General features: G+C 34.9%; 1 protein-coding gene across 1 annotated transcript in view; it reads right to left on the minus strand.

The window, feature by feature from the left end:
• KIAA0825 (KIAA0825 ortholog) overlaps window positions 1–24,733 on the minus strand; it is a 368,374-nt gene that overhangs the window by 331,297 nt on the left and 12,344 nt on the right. Inside the window, exon 2 of the mRNA XM_069492482.1 lies at window positions 24,381–24,519. The gene's annotated coding sequence lies outside the window, so the exon portion shown is untranslated. The remainder of the gene's footprint in view (window positions 1–24,380; window positions 24,520–24,733) is intronic.

The raw sequence follows: 24,733 nt of genomic DNA on the forward strand, positions 1-24,733 counted from the left end.
CTGAAAAAGAAATCAAGAAAGCAATCCCATTTACAACAGCTATAATAAAAATAAAATAGTTAAGACTATAGTTAACGAAAGAGTTGAAAGATCTCTACAAGGAAAATTATACAACATTGATTAAAGAATTCAAAGAAGACACAAAAAAAGGCAAAGCATCTCATGTTCATGCATCAGAGAATCAATATTGTTAAAATAACCATACTATCCCAAGCAATCTACAGATTCAGTACAAACCCTATAAAAACATCAATGATACTCTTCACTGGAATAGAAATAACCATTCTAAAATTTGTATGGAACCACAAAGACTCTGAATTACCAAAGCAATGCTGAGCAAAAAGAACAGACCTGGAGACAACACACTATTAGATTTCAAAATATACTATAAAGTGATAGCAACCAAAACAGCTTAGTACAGGCATAAAAATATATATACAGACCAATGGAACAAAATAGAAATCCCAGAAATTAATCTATGTATCTACAGCCAACTGAGTTTTTAAAATAATACCAAGAACATTCATTGGGGAAAGGAAAGTCTCTTCAATAGTGTTGTGAAAACTGGATATCCATATGCCAAAGAATGAAACTAGAGCCCCATCTCTCACCCTATACAAAAATCAAATCAAAATGGATTAAAGACCTAAATGTAACATCCAAAACTTAAAACTACTAGAAGAAAACACAGAAGGATATGGGAATGGGACAAGACTTTATGAATGAGACCTCAATAGCACAGGCAACAGAAGCAAAAATAAACAAAAGGGATTAAATAAATCTAAAAAGCTTCTGCACCATAAAGGAAACAATCAAAAGAGTGAAAAAGCAACCTACTGAGTGGGAGAAAATATTTAAAAGCTATTCATCTGACAAGGAATTAATATCCAGACTATACAAGGAACTCAAAGATCTCAATAGCAAAAAACAAATAATGAAATATTTTGGAAATTTAATGAACAAAATGGGCCACAGATCTGAACAGACATTTCTCAAAAGAAGACATATAAATGGCCAACAAGTATATGAAAAAAATGCTAAACATTAACCATCAGGGAAATGCAAACCAAAACCAAGATATCATCTTACCCAATAGAATTGCTATTAGCAAAAGGACAAAAAACAATGCTGGCAAGGATGTGGAGAAAGGAACTCTTATGTGCTAATGGTGGGAATGTAAACTGGCCACTATAGAGAACAGTATAAAGGTTCCTCAAAAAACTAAAAATTGAATTACCATATGATCTAGCCATCCCACTTACTGGGTATTTATCCAAAGCAAAGGAAATCAGTATACTGAAGAGATATCTGCACGTCCATGTTTATCACAGCACTATTTACAACAACCAAGATACGGAATCAACCCAAGTGTCCAACAACAGATGAATGTATAAAGAAAATACACAATAGAATACTATTCAGCCATAATTAAGAATAAAATCCTGTCATTCACAACAACATGGATGAACCTGGAGTACATTATGTTAAGCAAGCCAGGAACAGAAGGTTAAACACTGCATGTTGTCATATATGCTGTAGCTAAAAAAATTGATCTCAGAGGTAAAGAGTAGAACCGAGGTTACTAGAAGACAGGAAGGGTAGGAGGAAGCAGAGGATAGGAAGAGACACAAAATTTGGTGAAGGATACAAAATTATAGCTAGATGGGGAGAATAAGTTCTAGTGCTCCATAGCACAGCAGGATGCCTATAGTTAATAATACTACTATATATTTTCAAATAGCCAGAAGAAAGGATATTGAATGTTCCCAACACAAATAACTGACAAATGTTTGAGATGATGGATATGCTAATTGCTCTAACTACTGTATATTTATATATCAAAACATCACTATATATCCCATAAACATGTAAAATTATGTATCAATTAAAATATATACAAATTTTTAAAAAGGAATGAATCAAATAGATTTATTAGGCTCTAAGGTTTCTTCTAGGTTTAAATTTGTTGTATTCTATAAGAAATGGTAGGAGATGGATGTATTTCTCAACACCCCAAATCAGTTCTTCCAATGGACCCATTTTGTTTATCCATACCATCATTTTCCTGTCTCTTAGACTCTCAGAACAACTTTTTAACTCTTTCTTTTTTTTTTTTTTTTTGTTTTTTGTTTCTTATTTCTCTGCAACAATTGAAGGAATTTAACTCTTTCCTTTTCCCTTCCCTAGGCATGCTACATAGAAAGCTGAAGTAGAATCTACAGCTTAGCTAGAAATAATATGTGAAAAGATAAAATGTGAGGCAGCAAGATATTCTTATATGGTAATAGATAGATCCCCTGAACCACACCCCAAGTTCTCAGCTTCCTAAAATATTCTAAGCAGCAGCTAGCCTGTGTTTCTGGGCTCCTCAAACTTGGCAGACTCCTTATTCAACAAAAGATGTCTGAGACAAACTTACACATCTTTGTGGTATGCCTCCACAATTAAAAGAGTGACATCAAGGAATCCTACCTTCACAGGCCAACATTTATCCTTGATCTATTCTTCTTTGCATTCTTTGCATTATTTTTTATATTGCTGGTTTGATCTGTGTTGCTGGTTTTACAATAAAGTGAAAATAAACTTTGACCATATCATCATTCTAAAACCTGGACCAGCCTTTTCTTCTAGCCTGGCTCATTTTTACTTTTCCATCCATATTTAGTCAAAAAGTAGTCTTCCTGTATATATCATTCACTAAATCCTCCCAACATTATATAATTTAAAATTTAATTTTTACTAAATCTTGACAATTTTATGTAATTCAGTGAACTCACTGAGACATAGATTAAAGCTATAATGTCTAAATAATATTAATGATAATAGCCAATTCTTACGTAGCACTTATATGGGCCAGGTATTGTTCTAAGTACTTTATAAATATGAACGCACTTAATTCTTAACATAATCCTATGGGATAGACACTATTATAATCTCTATATTAAAGAAATGGAAACTGAGGCACAGAAAGATCACTTGTCCAAGGTCACTTGGATAGGAAGTGGCAAGGCTGGGATTCAGACTGCTTCAAAGGCTGTCCTTAATCACTATGACATTAAAATGTCCAATTTCAAATCAAAAGTGTAGTTTATTATGTCTCAAACAAGAAGCAGTACATTTAATCAAAGTATGCACCTATCCTATCGACACAGTTTTGCCATCTTAAAGATAGCTTGTTTATGCCAGCAGCAAGGAAGCCCAGAGTGCGAGTGGCAATGAAATCACAAAAGGCATTTTCCACAGCTTTTCGGAATTGAGTATTTTTCCTTGCAAGAAGTGGTCCAAAGCCTAGAAGAAGTGGTAGTCAGTTGATGCAAGGTCTGGTGAAGACAGTGGAAGACAGTTTCCAAGTCCAGCTTCTGTAGTTTCAGCAGCATTGTTTGTGCGACATGTGGTCGGGCATTATCTTGCAAAAGGATTGACCCGTCTTTATTGACCAATGTTGGCTGTTTAATAGGAAGCATCCTCATCATTCCATCCAACTGGTTGTAGTAGACATCGACTATAATAGATTGACCAGGTTTCATGAAGCTATAGTGGATAATACTGGAGCTGGACCATCAAACAGACACCATTAGCTTTTTTTGATGAACATTCACTTTTGGACTGTGTTTCAGCGCTTCATCTTTATCCAATCATTGTGCTGAATATGCTGGTGATTGTCAAAAGGAATCCATTTTTCATCACACATCACAAAACGGTATAGAAATGGATCGCCTTTATGTTGTGACAGCAAAGAATGGCAAGCTTTGAGATGATTTCTCTTCTGAGTTCATTTAATTCATGCAGAACCCATCTATCCAGCTTCTTTATCTTGCTGATTTGTTTCAAATGGAATAGTAACATCAAACCTTGCTGCTAATTCACATGTAGGTTGAGATGGATTCACTTCCACTACAGCTTTCAGCTCATCATTATCCTTCCTTAGTCTCAGGTCACCCACATGGCTCATTTTCAAGCTTAAAATCACCAGAATGGAACTTCTCAAACCATCGAGGTACTGTGTGTTCATTAGCCACATCCTTCCCAAACACTTCGTTGATATTTCGAGCCGTCTGCGATGCATTGGTCCCATGAGGGAACTGATAATAGAAAATAACACGGATTTTTGACTTATCTGTGGTTTCACAAAAACTGCTCTAAAAAATTTGAAACATAATCATAAGCCAAGACATGCGTTTGAAAGACTGAGGATGTACCTTCCCAATAAAAATAAAACAAGAAGTCTCAAAGCGAAATGTCAGAAGTATCAACTGTCAAACTTAGTACTTAAGGAAATCGGACATTTTATAATTAATAGCCTACTATAAACTGTCTCTGTATAGACTCATACTTTTATAAAAATTATTATTTACTTCTTATATATGCTGATTTGTTTTCTGCCATATACATTTGATAGTTTTCCCTAGAACCATTATAAATGTCCTTCATCATAAAACCTGCACAACTGTAAAAAAAAACAAAACCCAAGTTTTTAAAATCTAGACCTTCCCTGTATGATTTTAGAGTTGCCTGAAATTTCTTTCATTAATTACAGACAATTGAAATTTAATGTTTCAGCTTCCCCTAAAGATTAAAATGGATCTCAATTTGTTTATAGTCATTTAAGATACCTTATACATTGAAGTTCTTATTTTGGGAAACAAAGAATTTTTTATTCCATTCAATTTATTTTCTGAACTCTCATCTATATATTAGGTTTTTCTCAATAAACTGCTATGCTTTCTGCTAATAATTGTGGAAGTTCTGATTATCATAATTTTATGAGCTAGAATATCAATATATATCTGGTAAGTACTCGTATTTACATACTACAGCTATTCAAATTCCCTTCTTAAAATATAAAATACTTCATTGTAACTCTTCTATTAATGATTTATATATGTGTGCATATGAAGTAGAAATTGACAGGATCAGTCAGAATACACTACTGTAGCTTGACAAGCAAACAGAATTAATTGTCATATGATTTACTCACCAATTCTGACATTGCTTTCTTTATTTTTCAATGCCCATCTTTCTAGAAAATATTTTCATTTTAATAACTCTTTATAATATTCAATATGCAATCCTAACCATCTCTTGCTTTAATAGACCAGTGAAACCAAGGTAATATAAAAATGAATTTTAATTTTAGCATTCTTTTAAAACATGGTATTCATACATTTCACATGATTTCAAAGTCATAAAATTATTATATATTTTGAGATTAAAACTAAATGTCATGGAATTAGTGATTAACAAATTTTCAACTGAAGTAAATTATTAATTTGGAGAAAAGTACATCTGTATTAGTAGAAAGTTTAAGTTATGAGCACTTAAAAAAAAGGCAGTTCTGTATTATTTATCAACTGGGAATAATAACAAACATAGCTTATGAGATATCAATTACATTTTTAAGAAACTCTCTTTCAATAATTAGATAATAATGATTTGACCTTAGCATGCACTTTGTACCAAAATGGGTGCTTCCCAAGGATTAAGAGTTCTTAAAGTGTGTTCCAAAGGCTTAAGAATTTCTCTTAAAATGTTGTTAATAGTATTAACTAACCAGTCATATCAATGTGGAACTGTTCTCCTAAAATATTGGTGATATTATAATTTAGCTTAACATTAATTTGATTAAAAAAATCTACTCATTGCAATAAACTTTTATGATTTCCAGGGCTTTGCTCCATGCATTATCACTAGTCTTGTATCAACATCCATTTCAAGTGACTATAATCATATTCAAGCTTCTTGTTTTTTAGAAACCAACAAAACCTGCCCTATTGCCCCTTTCCTTTCACGTCCCAAATTCTCAAAATAGCAGTCTATAGTTCCTAATCCTGTGTTCTCACTTCTCATTTACTCTGTAATCCGGAGCAATTTGTTTTCTGCTTCTAGCCTTACACTGAAACTGACAAATTATTTTTCAGTTGCTGTCATACTTAACCTCTTTGCACTATTTGATACTGATAGCCACTCCTTCCTTGAAATTATCTCCTGTCTTAACAATCTTCCTAAATATTATGCCTTCCTAGTTCTCATCTTATCTCTCATTCCATTTATTTGTTCACCAGGTTCCTGGTAGGAGACACGACTTTGAGTAGCTAGCCAGTTCACACTTCTTTTTTTAAATCTGTTATACAATATACTGATACACAATGAGGGTCCATTTCTGTGTTATAGGACTTAACTTTCCTAGTCATAACTGATTCACAGATAGATCATCAGATGCACACTAAATGAATTTTGAAATTTGGAATGGAGGAAAGAACAAGGAATCAGTGATAGTAAACCATTCAAGTTAATTTTCAGCATCCCAAGAGAATTTAAAGTATTTAAAATATAAAATACCAATCACGTTAATTTCAGCCTCCTGAGAGAATATGTATGGACTGTTTTTGGCTGAGGCCCCTGGAGCTGCACAGTTCCTGCCCTTCTCTGACTGACTGACTGCTCACACAGTTTTCTTTGGGTTCTGTGGGATACACACAATAAATCCTCTCCCTGCTCCACTGCCCAACAGTCACTTTTTTTTTGGCTTAAATTAACCACAGTAGTTTTTATTAAACTAATAAACATCTTAATTGGCTCCTTTCCCATTTCTGCCATTAATCATTGATATTGACCACAAGGTTATCTTTAGACCTAGGATGAGGTTCAGGACACATTACACCAATGTACAGCACTTTGACAATTGAGAAAACAAAGAAGCAAGGTCTCTCTGACTTAACCTCTTCCCCTTCTCCCCTGAAGCAGGCCATATAAGAATTCTCTGACTTTCCTCTGAAGTAGGTCCCAATACCTTCCTTCCCTATACCTAGAGGAAAGGAATGTTCTGAAGACAGGGACACAGAGAAGACTCTGAACAGACCTTGCTAAGTTCCACCAAGTTTGTTACCATTAGATCATAGCCTTTTGTCCTCTAATCATACTTCTGCACAACTGTCCATAAAAATACACAGGTTTCCCTATTTTTGGGGGTCTTCATTTCTGAAGGCTCTCATGTCATCTAAAACTTATATCAAACAAATTTGTATGCTTCTCTCTTGTTAGTCCGCCCTTTGTTTATAGGCACCTCAGCCATGAACCTAAGATGTGAAGGAAAGATACTACTTTTTCTCCCCATTACCTTCTTCTCATTTTAAACACTTTTGAGCATTCGTCATGAAATTCAACTGATTCTTCTTCTGTAATTTTACCAGAGTAGATTTAAGTGTTTGAACTTTTTAAAATTTTGTTTTTCATTCATTGTAGTTTCTGCTCAGACCTAAAAAAAATCTCTTCCTACTGGTTCTTATTTTGTAAAGTTGCCAAATTTCCTTATTCCCCTTCTCTGGCTCTTCCTTCTCTTTCTATTTATTTCATACTGAAGTTCTTAGTCCTCTTCTTATTCGACATGCTTTCACTGGGTAATCTCATTTATCATCATCTCCATGCTGAAGATTTAAGGCCTATATCTCTAATTCTAGTCCTTCGAGAACCCCAACATACATTTATTTTCCAAGCACTTAAAAGATAATTGCACTTTGCTGACTCAAAGGTTCCTTAAACTCAGCATGTCCAAAATTTAACTCAAAATCCTTTCCTTAAATTGGCTTCTCTTCCTACATTACAGTATCACCACCTACCTAATCTCCCTGTTCCTTGCCCTACTATCTTACATCAGGTATCAGCAAACTATGGCACGGTCAGTTTTTCTATGGCATGCCAGAATGGTTTTTACATTTCTAATGAGTTATAAAAATAAAAAACAAACAAAAAAGAATAAGCTATTAATACAAAAGCTACATGTGGTCCACAAATCCTAAAATATTTACTATCTGGCCTTTGTAATAGAAAATGTTTGCTGACACCTCTTAAATGGTCACCAAATTATTTGGTCCTTTCTTTCCCTAGCAAATGGTCACCAAATGCTCTCAAATTTGACTTTTCCCTCTGTCTGCTATCAGTGTCCCAAATGTAGACATTATTTCTTACTGAAAAACATAGAAAACATAGAAAACATAGAAAAATCTCCTATCTGAGTCTTCCAAGACTCACATCTTGTGGTATAATATATATTTGGTTTCTCCTATCCTGCCCCTTCTTGCCACAGAGCTCCAAATACCTTTAGGATTTCCTGAGTGACAGAAATGTCTTTTGTTATTCAAACTTCAGTTCATGCTAATTAGGTTCCTCCGGAGAGCCCCTAGACAGCCTCAGGATGGGGGCTGGTCACTCAGGAGAGGAACCAACCACCAGATTAGAGAGTTGGAACTTTGAGCTCCACCCTCCCTCAACCCCAACCTACAAGCAGGGGAGAGGAACTTGGGACTGAGTCCAATCACCTATGGCCAATGATTTAATTAATTATGCCTACATAACTTCAACAAAACTCATGAACAAAGAAGTTCGGGGAGCTTGTAGATTGGTGAACACATTCATGTCTTGGGAGGATGGCATACCCAGAGAGTATGTGAAGTTCTGTGCCACAACCCCCTTCTTTACTTTGTCCTGTGCATCTCTTCCATTTCGCTGTTCCTGAGTCATATCCTTTCTAATAAAACTGTAAAGGTAAGTACAGTGCTTCCTTGAGTTCTGTGAGTCATTTTAATGAATCATCACACCTGAAGGGGGGATTGTGGGAATCTCCACATTTGTAGTTGGTAGGACAGAAGTGTGGGTCACCTGAGGAATCCACTTGCATCTGTCATCTTAAGTGAGGACAGTCTTGTGGGATGGACCCCTTAACTTGCGGAGGCCTGTGCTGACTCCTGGTAGTTAGTGTCAGAATTGAATTGAATCAAATTGAATAGTAGGACATCCAGTTGGTGTCTGCCTTGTATATGGGTCCTAGACTTCTCATTTTACAAACTGAATCTGGTGATTTCACTATCCTGCTTAAATAACACTGAGGCTTTCACATACAAAACACATAGCAAAACTCCAGGCTCTTTACCTTGTTTTATAAATATATCGTCCTCCACATTTAATTTATCTTCATATAAAAGATAATTATATTTTCTACTGTAACTCTCCTTGATATCCTGAAGTAGCCTTCTAGCTATAACTCACTTTACACAAAGGATGTTTTCACTAGAGAATTGTATTTATGGAAGACATTTATAATAGTTTATCAATACAGCTAATATATTTAAAGGTAACATATAACTATAATAACATAATTTGTATATAATTATTAAACAGAAAAATGTTATCTACAAATGTGGCTTAAATCATTTTTGAATGACTTTTTAACAATTTAAACCATTTTAAAAAATGTGAAAAGGTAAGAAAATATATCTGTGGTGAAAAATCAGGATTAAACATTTAAACTATCAAATCCAATTTAAGTGTGATGTGATTAAAGTCCTAGTTTCCATCTACCAAAAAAAAAAAAAAAAAAGGAAATTAGATAAAAATGATCTTTAAGGTCTCTAGTTTTAAAATTCTACAATTTTAATCACGTGATCTATTTCTTTAATATTTAATCTTCTGTCATACAGCCTTTGCAGTGTACTTACTTTTTAATTCTATAGTTCAACAGAAGTATAATTTGTTGGTGGTTAAAACAAATTCATATGAAATAGCCTGAGTTTCTATTTAAAAAACCAATCACTAAAAGTAAATTTTGGATTTCTTCACATTAAATCTAAAAATCCATCACTATACTTGCTTTTTACTTTATTTGCTGCTTTACATACCTCAACAGTGAATCTATCATATCAACATAGTCATCATGATCCAAGCTGCAAATAATAGAGAGTGTCAGTGTCAATTTTGCTTTCTCACACTTGCTTCCCTTCACTTCATCTGATTTTAATAATCCCTGTCAAACCACAAACAGTCCAAATTACCTTCATGACACAGAAGCTTTCAAGGAGCAGACAGAATCTCAACTTTCATTTAGCAACTACAAAAGAAAGCTGTCCAGCTGGACAAATATTATTTCCACACTTGACAATCCCTACAGTTGGGCATGCATTTTAATTTTAACTAAACCTGCCAGGAGTTTGATATGAGCTTCTTGTTTTGTGCAGATTGACTCACAGGATTATCAGACCAATGACTGTAATTGTGATGAAAGAACCCAGCATTTATCTACTAAGAGTTGAATCACATACCACAGCTAAGGGATCGAAATGAACATGTAAGAGATAGTGTGTAGGTATAGATTATAGGGGAGGAAACTACTTAAATTAAGTGCTTTAATCAATAAATAAAGATACAGAATACATTCTTGATGGAATTTTGAAAAGTACCTGCTAGTAAGTCAAAATGTAAAATAGTTAAAATTTTACCCATAGACGCCACTGAGAAACAGCTTCCAAAAATGAAATCTAAACAGATTTTAAAAATTGTTTTGGATTCACTCAACTTAAAAGTCAGATGTCTAGAAAAGTTCTACGTGTAGATTATAATAAAACTGCTGTTCTTGACAATGTATCAAAAAGTCCACTTGATACTAATCAATGTGCTCTTATATACAAAATGTAAAACTTCAAAAAAATTTATAGTAAAAATGAATAATAAGTTTGAAGAGAAATACTAGAATAAAAGTTATAGCATAAAACTATACTAAATTAAACTCAAATGTAAAACTTACAAGCTGTAAAACGTTTCTGGGGACATTTCCTTTTAAAGCTAGGCCTTAATTCCTTAGTAGAGCCTCACAATTGTCTAATGTCAGTCTTCCCTCCAACCTGTTATGCTTGACACTAGTTCTAGCCAAAGGCCAATCTTAGAGTACTATTTCTCTCCCAACTCTATCTTGGATACCACAACTCAGTTTCCTTTATCAGCTCCTTTTCTTTCTATTCCCCTTGGTCCTCTGACTAGATGATGTCATTCACATCCATGTCTTCTGCTACAACTTGTATGTTGGAGCTCATGTTCTGACTGTACAGCTCCACATTGGATAACCCCCTTGTATATCCCATAAGTACCACATGGTACCTGTGCCCTGAAACTATCTTATTATCTTCTCCCTGAAACTTCCTCCGTCTCTTGAGGTCTGTGGGATAGTTGATAGCTCTACTATCAACCTAAGTACTCATGTCAGAAATGTAGGAGTCATCCCCCACGTTCTAACATTCTCTCAACCAACCCCACAGCCACATCTTTCATATCCATCCCCATCTCCTCCTATTGCCCCTGTTAAAAGAAAAACTTCAGACAAATTAAGCAGAGTTTAACTGAGCAAAGAAAAATTCAAGAATGGGGCAGGCCTCAGAAACAGAATAGGTTCAGAGTGACTCCAGAGCTGCCACAGGGTTGGATAACAGTTATGGACAGAAAAAGGAAAGTGACGTACAGAAAATGGAAGTGAAGTACCGAAACAGCTGGATTAGTTACAGTTCACCATTTGCCTTATTTGAACAAGGTTTCAACAGTTGGCTGCTTATGACTGGCTGTAACTTGGCTGCTGTGATTGGCTGAGATTTGGCTACTTGTTACAATAGTAGGTTACAGTGTGTTTACATATCCAGTTAGTTTACAGTTCACTATGGGGAAACCTTAGGAAGAACTTAAAATATATAAGGAGGCAGCTTTAGGATAACCTTAATTTACAAACCCCTGTGTAGGTTCAAACTCCATCATCTGGATTTGTGCAGCAGTTTCCTAAAGAGTATCCTTATTTTGGGCATCATCACCTTCTAACTCATTCTCTATCTACCAGAATGAACTTGGTAAAACTGTGGTCCCCAACCCCCTGGCCACAGACAGGGGCGGCCAGGCCGCACAGCAGGAGGTGAGCAGCAGGGGAGGAGCCAAGCAAACATTCACCTGTATTTACAGCCACTCTCCATCACTCCCATCACTGCCAGAGCTCCACTTCTTGACAAATCAGTCACTGTCTCCCATTACCCCGAGATGGGATCTTCTAGTTGCAGGAAAACAAGTTCAAGGCTCCCACTGACTCTGCATTATGGTGAGTTGTCTAGTTATTTCATTATATATTATAAAGCAATATTAATAAAGTGCACAATAAACGTAACATGCTTGAATCATTCCGAAACCGTCTCCCCACCTAACCCCCACCCTGCCCGACCATAGTCTATGGAAAAATTGTCTTCCATGAAATCAGTCCCTGGTGCCAAAAAGGTTGGGGACTGCTGTAAAACACAGAAAGGAATCAATATTTATAACAAGATTTAAGTGACTGTGCGTAAAGTTATACTCTTAAAAGAAAGAGAAAAATCAGAGAAAGAAGTTAATTTGTAGGAGGAATAGTGTGTTCATTTTATTTTTTAAATTATTTTTAAATGATAAATTATAATTATATATATTTATGGGGTACAAAGTAATGTTATGAGATACACACAGTGTAGAATGATTGAATCAAGCTAATTAACATTATCCACCACCCAAAATACTTGTCATTTATTCTTCCTGTCTAAGTGAAACTTTGCACCATTTGACAAACATCTCCCCATTCTTCCCACTCCTCAGCCTCTGGTAACCACTATTCTACTATTTACTCCTATGAGTTCAATTTCTTTAGATTCTACATATAAGTGAGAACAAGGGGTATCTATCTTTATGTGCCCAGCTTATTTCACTTAGCATGATGTCCTCCAGGTTCATGCATGTTGTTGCAAATGACAGAATTTCCTTTTCTAAGAGTGAATAGTATCCCATTGTGTATATATACAACATTTTCTTTATCCATTCATCTATTGATAGACATTGAGGTGGTGTGTTTATTTTAGAATAATAAATTTGAAGCATAAGAAATATAGCCAGCAAGTACTTGGCAAAGGGGAAACAGAACTGGGGAAGGAGAGGATGATGCATATAAACATAAAAAGACCATATAATTTATCATTGAGACAGGACACTTTTTTGAGATTAAAAAGTGAGTACTAAATTAAAATGAAATATATTTTGAAATGTGTATTTACTAACAAATTAGGTGGTTTTAATATATTTGTAGACCTATACAATAGTTATAATCAAAAATTGTTTTTAAAAATAACATTCTTTCAAAAAATTCTTCTATTTTGCTCTTTAAAGCAAAAATATTTATATTATTTGAACATTAAAAACATAAAAACAGATGATTCTTGACATATTTTCATATGCTTTAATCAATTTCTTGGCTGTATCTGTCACCCACAGATATTTTTTGAAGAATATATTTTTAAATATGATTGTATTATTTTTATATTTTTCCAACTTGCATTTTATAGTTAATAAATTTTAAATTGTTGACACTTTCAATTGACTCTTTGATATATATTATAATATATTTAACTACCTGGTAAATATATTAAGTTCAGAGCAAATTTTGCTAGATGGAACATATTCGCCATTTTAATTTTTAGTAATGAAATACATAAATACTTTAGTTCAAATATTTTTACAGGTACTATTTCTTTTGCCTGAGTATCTTTTTCTTTTTTAAGAAAGAGACAGGGTCTCACTCTATTGTCCAGGCTGGAATGCAATGGAGCAATCATGGCTCACTGCAACCTCAAACTCATGGACTCAAGGAATCCTCCTCTCTCAGCCTCTCAAATAGCTAGGATTATAGGGGTGTACCACTATAGCTGGCTAGTTTATTTTTTTATTTTTTGTAGAGATGGGGTCTCACTATGTTGCCCAGGCTGTTTTCAAACTCCTGGCCTCAAGTGATCCTCCCACGTCGGCCTCTCAAAGTACTGGGATTACAGGTGTAAGCCACCATGCTCTGCTAAGTTTCTTTCTTGACCAATAGTTTTAAGACTCATCAAACAAATATTTATAGTTATTTTAAATGGTTTGCTAAATTAAGTGCTTGGTTTAACATTATTCTGGACCAGATTATAAATTTATCCCATAGAAAATATCAATGCTATCAAAAGATTTTCCCCATAAGTTTAGATATTTCAAAGCACAATTATGGAATTTTATAATTAAATCTTGTATACCATTTGAGCTCTCATCATTTAATTTGTCCAATCCCCCTTCTGAATTCATGAGGATTTTGATGTCTTCCTGCTTGCAAACTTTGTTTTCAGTAATTGAAAGTGCTAAGAAGCTTCACATAAACTGAATGTTTTGCCTTTCATTTGTTCAATGCTTTGATTAAAGATTTCTAATGGATTCTGAAGAAACTGCAGCCAAAATTTACAACAAATTTTTACAAAAATGTTTAACATTAATAGCATGATAGGACATTTAAGTTGATCTGCAAAGTACTTCTGCAAAGTCTCAAACATTTCTAAAATCCAAAGAGAAAAAGTATATACTGCCATGGTTAGGTTGTTTTTGTTTTATTCAACTACAGTCTAATCATAAAAATTTATAGGCTCTTTATTTCGTATACGTATAAACATATGTGTACTTGACAATTATATCTTCCATTTGGATTGGCAGAATATTGCTTACTTTTTTGGATATAATTATGAATTACTGTGTATTTCACCACATATTCCAAGTATAGTTTCCTCTTTAGGTTCTAAAGTTATTGAAAACATTTGTATGATGTCTTCCACAAAAATATCTCTTTAACAGCAACAAAAGTAAATAATTTTGTCATTTATGTTACAGTTTATAATTCAATTTATAATAGTGGCCAGGAGTGGTGGCTCACACTTGTAATCCCAGCACTTTAGGAGGCCAAGGCAGGAGGATTGCTTGAGGCCAGGAATTGGAGACTACCCTGGGCAATATAACAAGACCCTGTTTCTTTTTTTTTCTTTTTTTTTTTTTGTTGAGACAGAGTCTCACTTTGTTGCCCAGGCTAGAGTGAGTGCCGTGGCGTCAGCTTAGCTCACAGCAACCTCAGACTCCTCGGCTTAAGCGATCATACTGCCTCAGCCTCCCGAGTAGCTGGGACTACAGGCATGCACCACCATGCCCGGCTAATTTTTTCTATATAGATTTTTAGTTGTCCATATAATGTCTTTCTATTTTTAGTAGAGACGGGGTCTCGCTCAGGCTGGTCTCGAACTCCTGACCTTGAGCGATCCACCCGCCTCGGCCTCCCAGAGTGCTAGGATTACAGGCGTGAGCCACCGCGCCCGGCCACAAGACCCTGTTTCTACAAAAAATTAGCCAGGTGTGATGGCATGCACCTGTAGTCCCAGCTACCAGGGAGGCTGAGGCAGGAGGCTCCCTTGAACCCAGGAGTTGGAGACTGCGGTGAGCTATAATGACACCACTGTACTCTAGCCTAGACAACAGAATGAGACCCTATCTCAAAAAAAAAAAAAAAAAAGAAAAGAAAAGAAAAGAAAAGAAAAGAAAAATTATCATAGTATTCACAATAATGTCAAATGCTTCCACTTTGACAGAATGAACTTCCAAATGCCTACTTTGATTTTATGAATTAGATAAGAAACTTGAACCATTATTGAAATTAATTGATTTTTTAAATTGGAAGTATCCAATGATACTAATGTACAACTGGCATCATTTAACTATTGACAAAATTTTTTTAATGGAACTAATATATTAACAGCTATTCTTTCACTTTTCATACATGCACAAGAAAACTTAAGATTGAAAATGAAAGAAATTAATTTAGACCAGCCATTTGATCTAAATGAAAAGTCATCTTTTGCAAAGTAGTACACAAATGTACCTTCTGCAGCTAAGTATTAAAATGTAGTATTTTCAGGCAGGGTCTTAAGACTACGCAGTAGATGATGATTCTTCAGCAGACTCAATTACTGTTTTCAAGTGGTCAGTGATATCATTACAGGGCCATGGTGGATGGCAAATGTCAACAAACATATTCTGGGAATTACACATTATTTCTTTTCAGCAAATCAAGAAAATTCAGTACTAATTGTCTGTTAAATGTGCACTGATGTTTTGTTTTGTTATCACTGTTGCCAAAAGGGTTATTAAAAACTAAAAATATATTACCCAACAATAAAATAAACAAGTAGCTATAGTTGTACACTATATCATACATGATAAAACCCCTCTAGCGGCCAGGCACAGTGGCATGTGCCCGTTGTTCCAGCTACTCAGTAGGCAGAAGCAGGAGGATGGCTTGAGCCTGGGAGTTCAAGACTGTAGTGCATTATGATTGTGTCTATGAATAGACACTACATCCTAGCCTCAGCAAAACAGTGAGATCTCCATCTCTAAAAACAAACAAACAAATAAACAAAACCCCTCGTAGCAACAGAGTTCAAACTATATTCACTCTATGGGAAGACTAAAGACTAGAAAATGTCCAATCCACTGGCATGGCATGGGCCCAGCATAACTGGCTGGCACATCAACTGGCTGGCAGGGGTGGCAGCATCAAATACTTCTGCCACCACTGTCACCAAGACCTGAAGAGGTCAGCTGTATCTAACTGTTCATGGACCTAAGAGTTTATTCATTTTATCTGTAACTACTATACATGCTGTCCTTAAAAATGATATTTTAGCTTCTAATGCTTCTGGAAAAGAGAGATTAGTCATTGCCAATTTAATCATGTGTTTAAGTGAGAGCTCTGTTCGCTACACTGGCATTTCACATAGGAGACCATGTCAGAATTTAGAAGTATAGGTCTATCTAAACCTATCCTGGTTTATTTACATGTAATTATTAAATAATACTTCATTCAAAAATGAAAAATCTGTGAGCCATTAAAAATGATAATCTAGCTCTCTATAATATGGCATGGAAAGATTTCCAGAAAACTATATTATTTAATTTTAAAAAGTAAGTTATAAAGGTATATATACAGCATGATACAATATAATATTCTTGAAAAAACAAACCAATCATATCTCAAAATGAGGAAGGATACACACTGAACTATTAGCCGTGCTAATCTGCAGGTGGCAGAATTAAAAAGGGGTAGAGGAAAGGGAATTTTTGTTCTTTATCATCTATTTTTATTTGAATTTTTATAAATAGCATGTCTCACTTCTGACACCTGGGAAATAAAAACAAATAAACAAAAAAATATTACAAGAACTATTACAAGGCATAAGCTAATGTAGTATCAACTGAGTGGTACCAGTAACAAATGATCTAGGAAGCCTGCAGCAGGGAGTTCCCAGTGGGCAGATGGAGATAGGGAAGTCAAGCCCCCAAGAAAAAGGAAGATAAAGGCATTCCTAAAAGTGGGAGCCAGTGATCTTCCAAAAATCCATAACTCCACAGGCCCCACAGTTGGAGACATTTAATGTTCCACTATAAATAGGTTCAAGGCATCTTCAATCTTGGGAATGATCCAAGAACTAGTAAAGGGAGGACATAAGAAGCCTCAGCCAGACAGTAACTTGAGAAGTAGATAATGAGTTAGTCTGCTTATTTCCCTCCTGTTCCACAACCTGAACTCTTACTAGCTTGCATATTGCCAATATGTAATTAGGCCCCTATCTTGAGGTTTCTTTCTATGTACTGGGATCCCACTCCTAAATCCCAGTCACAGCTAAGTGCTCCAGATTCATGGAGCTGGGGGCTCTGGTAATTAAAGTGATGAGAACATCGCTGAAGCATAAATGGAACTGTTTTGGAAAGCCAGAGCATAAAATTCATGGTTGAAAATAGTGAAAAATAAAATTGAAGAGGTATGCTGTAGTCAGATATTTTAAGGCTATTTTTCCTCCAGAAGGAAGATATTTGGACTTTATCCTGTACATAACAGGGATTCACAAAAGGTTTTTTAATAAAGGTAGTGTATGATTAGTGTTTTACAAGTATCTATAAAACAAAGTGTTAAGACAGTTTGGTGAGGGGTGAGAGAACACAGAGGGCAATCAATTAGGAGGATAGTGAATTAATCCAGATGAAGGAGATGATGAACAGGAAGAGGATGTGGCCATGAGAAAAGAAAATATAGCTTTTGAAATGATTTTCCAGAGTATGAATTGAAAGCTGAGACCACTGAATGAGACAATTATAGCCCAGAGAAAACCAGGCAGTTGCTACATATTCAAGCATCAATATTCTTGTGCTTTAGATCCAATCCACCAGAGAAACCAAATATGACATATATGAAAATTATAAGGTCATGTTTAGAGGCAGAAAGCTTATGGATTACGTCACTAGACATGAACAAGGGTAAGACCAGAGTATGGCTCTTCCTGAGCAATAAAAATCAGTGTGGGGAATGACCAATTATAGCAGTAGTGACTAAAATAAAGAGGTGTGCATCATCCAGGCAGAGCCCACTTGTTATCAAAGGCTTTTATCGTCTTGCTAAAGGCAGCCATAGATATCACACTTTGCATATACATACTAGCCTTCATGAAGCTGGCAGAAGAGTGGGTGACCACTATGGTTGCCCACATGGTTTTTCATAGGCCAAGGTCTAAGGATAGGCAAAGGTAGAGAGATAAGTCTACAGGGAAGTTTATGCAGCAAGGGTTTAATTATTATAAACAAAATTCTGAATTTTTAATCTGAATGACAGAATGGTAGTATATGAATATATTTTAAAAACTTAGGAGGAAAATAATGATAAGAAGCCATGGCAAAATTCAGTGTTAGACATAATGATTTTGAGTGGGCCATACAAATGGAAATATCCAGAAGAGACATAGAGAAGACAAACAGGAGATATGCATGAGAAAGGATACGGCTCAGAATGTCACACTGTAGTTCTGGTTTTATACATGTTTCTAGTTACATAATCCACAAGCTTTCTGCCTCTTAACATGACCTTGTAATTTTCACGTATCTTGTTTGGTTTGTCTGGTGAATTGGATCTAAAGCCCAAGTATGTTAATGCCTGAAAATGTAACAACTGCCTGGTTTTCACTCAGCTATAATTGTCTTCCTCATTCAGTGGCCCCAGTTATCTATTTATACCCTGGAAAGTCATTTCCAAAAGCTGTTTCCTTTTCTCATGGCCACATCTCCACACTATGATGCAGACTATTATGACAAAGTATCATTTTTATCTGGAAAAAAAAATTCACGCACATACACGAAATAAACACAGGGTGTACAAGAAAATTAGCAAGAAATTTGTAGCAGTGTATCATGTTGCTGTGGTTTGGATATTTGTCCCCTCCAAAACTCAGGTTGGAAATTTAATCCCCAACTTGGCCATATAGAGAGGTGAGGCCTTTAAAAGGTGATTGGGTCATGAATTTGTTAATCCATTAATGAATTAGTGGTTAATATATTGATGGGTTAATGGATTAAAGGGTTATCATGGGAGTTGGACTGGTGGCTTTGTAAGAAGAGGAAACCTGAAAGAGCACACTCAGCACCCTCGCCGTGTGATACCCTGTGCCGCCTCTGGAGGGTGCAGAGCCACCAAGAAGGCTCTCACCAGAGGCAGCCCCTTGACTTTGTACCTCTCAGCCTCCAGAACAGTAAGAAATAAATTCCTTTTCTTCACAAATTACCCAGTTTCAGGTATTCTGTTATAAGCAACAAAAAATGGACTAATACAAATGTACTAATAAAATTAAACTAACTTACACTGCTGCTTCATTAGTTGGTGAGAGAAGGGACTCATCTGCTCACAGAGGAATCTATTTACTCAATGGCACCTTATATTTATAAATAATGGTTGGCCAATAACATTTCTTTAATTTAAATACATAAAGTGTAGAGCTAATAAATGAGATGACCAAGACTTTAATTATACTTAAACTAAAAAACTATTCTAAAGAAAGATAACTTTTTTGGACTATGAACTGCTGGTTAAAAAAAAGCATAGCAATCTAATGTATATGAGTGTACACACATATCTTAAACAAAAGCTTCACAAAACATTACTTATCATTAATACTTGTTCTTATATTTTCTACTCTATTTTATTCTTTTTCCTTTTTAATGCTGTCCACAGCTTCTAAAGTGATTTCAGCACCTGTCATTTGGCTTAGAGATTTTTAGATTAAAAAGAGACCTTCATAATCATTTTATAGAACCATCTGTAAAGATATGACTGATAAATCCAGAAGAGATGTTCTTTGAGAAAGGGTAAAAAAGAGCAAAACCGAAAATGTAGGATTGGTTTGGGGCCCACTAACAACAGAGGGTAGGAAAAGAGCCAAAGAAGATAAAGAGAGTAGGGTGGTAAATTGGAAAAAAACAGTATGAAAGAGGACAATGTTGCAAAAAGGAATGGGTAGTCAACAAAGCTATTTTCAATACGTCTTTGTCTATACTTCAGTGTTTCTCAAAGTGTAGTCAAAACCAAATTAAGCCGAAGTACCAGAGACATTGTGAAAAATTCAGATACCTGGGGCCCATCCTAGACTTGGTGAATTAAACTCTCTGATGTGGGTCCTAGACTTGGCCATTTAAAAGTCTCCTAGAGCATTCTTTTCACAAAGCATTTTTATATTAATGCCTTTTATAAATCACCTTTCGAATTGGTCCTTTCCAAGGACATACAATCTCACGTCACACATTAATTGTATTTCTGAAATGTTGTTAGGTGAATACTTGTACACCAAACCATTATTTCCCTAAAGACTCTCATGATTATTTCAGAATTATGTTCACCCAGGAGGAAACAAACCAGCTTCCAGAGCATTTAGCCTTTAAACAAATATTCTTTATCTATGTAATTTTTCTGTATTACTTACAGACTTTGGCCAAATTGACTCACATCCTCATTATTTTTGTCCACTACAGAAGTACATATATTTAAAATTACAACACAGAGTTAACATATTTCATTTTTATTTTGAACTAACTACATTGGACTTAACTGGTTAAATATCATAATCAGGTGGGATTTAGCAGAACTCACAAGCAGAAAATGAGGAGAGAGTTTTCAGAAAATACAAAAACTGAAGTTTGTGATTGGACTCTAACAGCAAAGATATCCCTTTGGTAAGCTCTGCTAACAAAAAGTACTTGTCAACTTATTACCAATAGCTAACCATGAAGTATGAAGTGTAAATCTATTCTATTCAAAGATGGGAATCACAGCTAAGAACAACAGTAGTTGACATTTATTTACTTACCTCACAGGAGGCCTTGTTCTAATTTCCCTACATGCATTAACTCATTTAATCCTTATAACAATCCTGTAGAGTATGGCTTTAGACCTCATCTCCCAGATGATGAAGCTGAGGTACAGTTATGTAACTTTCCTGAGATCCCACAGCTAGAAATAGGAGGTGAGATTCAAACCCAGGCAGCCTGTATCCAGAGTCTATACTCAGAGATAGTCTGCTACACTGTGATGCTAGGGAAGTCTTAGATGTTGGAACAATTACTGCCTCTGCACAGAGAAATATTTGCTGTTTATGTGTTAAGATTTTTTTTTCAAGATACCTTGGGTCTATCTTGCATCCTTGCTCATGTTTAGTTACGATACTAGATCCTATTATAATGTACTTGAAATATGACAGGAATCCCCAAATTAGCATAAAAATGGGAATTCAGTATCATGTAGGAAAATGAAAATTTATTTTAAAAGATACTTAATTCTGTGTATAAGGGCAGGATAACATACTGGTTTAGAGCTGTGCTTTTCAAATTGTAATGTACCAATCACCTGGGAATATTGTTAAAAATGCAGATTTTCAGTAGGTTTGAGATTTGCATTTCTAACAAGTTCCCAGGTGAGAGTGATAGTGCTGACTTGGGGATCACATTTTGAGTAGTAAGGATTCAGAGTTTGAGCTCTAAAGTTACATTGCCTGTGTTTGAATCCTAGCTCCATTACTTACTAGTTGTATAACCTTCTCATACACCTCAACCACATCTGTAAAACAGTGAGATCGTTAAAGGGCTGTTATCAGGATTACATGGCATAATCTATAGATAGTACTTAGGACAGTCTCTGACATATAGAAAGGACTCAATAAATGTTATCTCTTCGTATTACTGAAAAATATTAAAAGCATATATTGCATCCCATTAGAAAGCCATTTATAGAATTGACTGATCTAGCAGGAACTAAATAAAATGTCATCATTCTTTTCCAGGCAGTCACTAGAACATCACTATACAATGAAGGACATTAAATACATAAGTTAGATCTACCACCCAGCTTTTATTAAATACATAAATCTGAAACTGCTCTAAATGAATTTGCATAAAGCTGGCTTGGTTTATGATATTTAAAGAGCATAATTCGTTTCTATGCCAGAAAACTTTTTTATATTATGGGTACACATTGAGTTCCAATTCATTTATTTGAATAGCTTCTTCTGAATTTAGAAAAAGCCATTTCTGTTTTAAAAATTTCATTCTATGAAACAGATATCAGAACTAGTATCAGTATAAATGATAATAGTGATTTAAAAGAATTGTTTAAGGAAGCACATTGCTAAGTTTAAATGAGTCTGGAGGATTTAACCAAATCCTTCCAAGACAACAGTATATCATTTCAAACCACTACACAATGCAGCATAATTACTTCTTGCTGCTGAGAACTGGGGCTTTTAGAAAGATGATTATTTGTCAGAATTGTGATGATGTAATAAAGATGCCAAATGGGAGGGACCAATGAGTAGGAAAAGTAAAGTTAGGATCAGAAATAAAGATAAAATTTCACAGCCACCTTCTCTAATGAAAACTGTAAGACATTTATCAAAGTCAACACCAGCTGAAAAATAAAGACACAGAAGGAATGTAGTACATTAGAAAAGAAAGATTAATGTTCACTCAGTCATTGATAAAAACCAGAAAGAGTAAAACCTGGTGGTTCGATCAAGAAGATGAGAGCTATAAAATATTTTTGGTTGGTGAGCATCTTAAAAGGTCAATAAGTAAGTTGCCTATCTTTTCACCTTTTATTTTTCTAACAAAGGTGATAAAAAAAATTGTGGAACAAATTCTATTATAGTTATTTTTCTAAATTAAAACTAGATTCAACATAGGCAATATGTAAGATCATGACAGATAAGAATCACAGAAAAGGGAGGGATTTGGGTAAGTAGATTATTCTCTCCTCTCTCCCCTTTGCCCTACATAGTGGGTAAGGATGTTCCTGGCTGCTCCTTCAATGTGTGTTGTGGTACTAAAAATTTTTCAATGCACAGCACATCAGATTTTACTGTACATTTTACTTTCTATGACAAGTGTTGACTTTAAAAAAATAAGTGATTTTTGAAAATCTGCATAAAAATGCTTTATATAAAGGACTGCCAGATAGAAGTTTATAAGGCAAGGTTTACGTGTATTCAACCACATCAAATAATGATTCTTAAAGTGAAATAAAACTTATGCTTTTATTGAAAAAAAAAATCAACATCGGGACTTATGATTCTTACTATCTGTAGAGATGATAACACTAACAAGATTAAATCGTTAGGATTAAAGGTATGAGAAGAAAAGAGTGTGAACAGAACTATACCAGCATCATGTCTTGTTATTTTGGTTTACCTTTTTCTGAATCAAATACCTGAAAAACAAAAATTTACTGAAAATGCCTAAGTTAACTTTTTTCCACTTACAAGGCAGGTATTAGCTGTCTCTCACCTCCAGAGAAGCAAGGAATTCCACTTCAGTGTGACCTATTTATGCCTCTTAGATTTATCATATTCAGTTTTTAATGACCCTGAACCAAAGGAAATGTAGAAACCTATTTGAAAAGTTGACATTAAGGTTGTGACACCAACCAAAACAGCAAGAGAATTTAAAGTTAAACTGACACCAATCCCCAAATCAGTCTGTTATGCTCCTAATTTAAAAAAGTTATTTATGTGAAATAGTGATGACATGTCATCCTCTGCTTTGAAACTCCTGAATTTTGTCATTTGGTGTTTGTGTCACAACCTTAATATTATTTAAATATACTTTTTAATATCTATTATTTAAAAAATATCTTTGAATTGAAGATACTCTAAAGCTTTGAAGAAGCCAACCTCAAAGCACTGCATTCCTAGCATGCCACTTTTATTAGAAGTAGTGCATAAAACATTTGCTGTTGACAAATCTAATTCATTAAAAGGTGAGATGGATGCATTTTAAAATAACTGGCTGGCATCATTATCTGCAGTGCCTTTTATAAATTATTCCTCTTTTCCCTTTTGACTGAACTTGTCACAGTTCCCTTTCAGACTCTGAGTGTTATGCCTTATAGTCAATACTTTCAACATGTTTAGACAAGTCACAAGTTAAACAAGCAGTGGTATTTTATTTTCTAGAAATGAGAAAGAGTAACAGAAATACGAATTATTTCATTCAATTCATTGATTTTTAACTAAAGACAAGTAAAGTCAGTTAGTGGTAGTTTCATCTCACACAATAAAAATAAAAGTATGCTGTTTGGATAGAATGGGGAATTTCAAAGAAAGGAACATAAAGAGAAATGCTGGCAGCCCCGCTGCACTGTTGTGCAGAAGACTTGGTTTAAAATTGAATTGTGCTTCCCCTGACATTGGAGATCAGGTACATCATAAGGCTGACAGCTGGCTGGCACACTAACTTCCTAAAGGAAGATGCTAACTGTATTCTCTTAGAGGCCAAAGGAATAGAATTACAGAAGCCTTCAAGGCAACTGAGTAGGCAGAGTACAAATTATTCAAAATATGAAGAAAAACATTTCTTACCTAATTTTATTTCACAAGACTCTAAAAATGAGCTGGTCTTTTAATCCTAAGGCAGAAAATTATTTCCTCACAAGTTGTCAGAAGAACTGTCCCTTCTTTAGTATCTTCGGCAGTTTTTTCCAAAATTTATAAAATGTACCTATAAAATAATTGGACAAAGCTTTATCACTGCCACAATAGGAGGGAGGGTACGTTCACAATATTAGTTGTCTACATTGTAGTGACAGTATTATCATTAAATTATGACGTATGGACTTGAGCCATGAAGAAGAGATGATGGAAGCACATAAAGACATTCCGAAGATGGGTACATAAGAAAAGCTTATTAGCAAGATGGCCCAAAGATTATAGGC

This window comes from Eulemur rufifrons, chromosome 17 (assembly GCF_041146395.1).
Source record: "Eulemur rufifrons isolate Redbay chromosome 17, OSU_ERuf_1, whole genome shotgun sequence".
In the NCBI taxonomy this organism is placed as follows: Eukaryota; Metazoa; Chordata; class Mammalia; order Primates; family Lemuridae; genus Eulemur; species Eulemur rufifrons.